The following is a 1,457-nucleotide window of genomic DNA, read 5'->3' on the forward strand; positions in this document are numbered from 1 at the left end:
TATATATATAATCAATTCAATTTTCACAGGTATGAAGTGATGAAAATGTTGGAGCTGCAATTAAAAAAGGTCTGTACATGCTAATACTAATGCACAATCATATCATGACCATTAATGGGTAAATATCTTGTTTTCCTTAAAAATAAAATACAATCAATAAACAGGATATGTGTTGCACATCTTTGTAATATATTTTTACAAAAAGACATGGGTTGTAATAACAGTGACCAGTGGCGGATCCTGGTCTTTCAAGAAGAGGAAGCTCAGTTTCGGCCTACATCATAAAATGTGTGGGTTATAAACTCTACCCTCCATTCCTTTTCCTATAGTTTATAGTATTTATTCATTTCATTTTTAAAAACAAAACATTACATAAAACAAAACAATACAAATAAAATTAAATTAAAGGCAGCAGAAGAAAAATCTTATATCTGCTCCTATTTACAAAAAAACATTAATTTCAAACAATAAACCAAATAAAACAAAACAAAAAAATTCAACCCCTCAAACAGTGACTCATACAAATTAAACAATTTCATATTTCTTTGACAATTTTGCTTTGATTATTTTTTTAAAGGAATTAATTGATCCAATGCTTTTATAATCATTTTTCAGATTATTCTATAGTCTTTTACAGCAGCCAATTCTGTCATACCAGGACAACTGAAAAGACCTGGGGTCGGATTTATAAAACTGGCGTACGCACAATTTGAGCCCAGAAACTTGCGTACGCCACTTTTTACACCAAGGTTGTGATTTATAAAATCCAAACTTGACGTGAAAATGTGCGGTGCCTCAGCCAACTCTGACCCATGTGTACGCTCATTTTGGGGACGGGAAACTGTGACACAGATGGTGAAGTGAGGAATTAGAGCCACACTGTGTAATGATCACTGTCAGATATTTAATTTACCTTCATCAGACTTAGATTTTTATTCATCTTTATCATCAGCTTTCTTAACAGTAATATTTATGCTTCTGCTGCTGCTGAGCCATGAGGACCTTTGAAATAAAAAACTTAAATCTTAAATAAAAGTTCCCGTGTGCAAATCCCAGACAGCAAAAGTCACGCTTTGGATACACACGCAGGGCGCATTACCTACATAGGGCTGTGCGTGTGTGTGTGTGTGAGCGCGCGAGCGCGCGCGGGGGTGCGGGGGTGTCTGCCGCGGATAACAGAGCAGGCAGGAGGACGAGAGGACGAGAAGAAGAGCGGGGGACTTACTTCTAATTTTATCTGACTTATTTAATTTTATTTTTATTGTTTTTATCGTCCTTCAGGCTCTGATGGAAAATTAATTTGAAGCTGAGTATTTTTTAAAATAAAAATCGTTAGATTACCCTAAAGCAAAATGATGGAAAATCTGTGTCAATTACAGACATTCTGTTCACGTGAGCAGCTGTCAGTCAGCACCTGTCAACCTCCAGACGCATGAAGGAGCGTGTCTGAACCAATC

General features: G+C 36.2%; 1 protein-coding gene across 1 annotated transcript in view; it reads right to left on the reverse strand.

The window, feature by feature from the left end:
• Positions 1 to 1,457, reverse strand: part of auh (AU RNA binding protein/enoyl-CoA hydratase) — a 14,583-nt gene that overhangs the window by 4,583 nt on the left and 8,543 nt on the right. The window lies entirely within an intron of this gene.

Source organism: Austrofundulus limnaeus, unplaced genomic scaffold (assembly GCF_001266775.1).
Source record: "Austrofundulus limnaeus strain Quisiro unplaced genomic scaffold, Austrofundulus_limnaeus-1.0 Scaffold123, whole genome shotgun sequence".
NCBI lineage: Eukaryota > Metazoa > Chordata > Actinopteri > Cyprinodontiformes > Rivulidae > Austrofundulus > Austrofundulus limnaeus.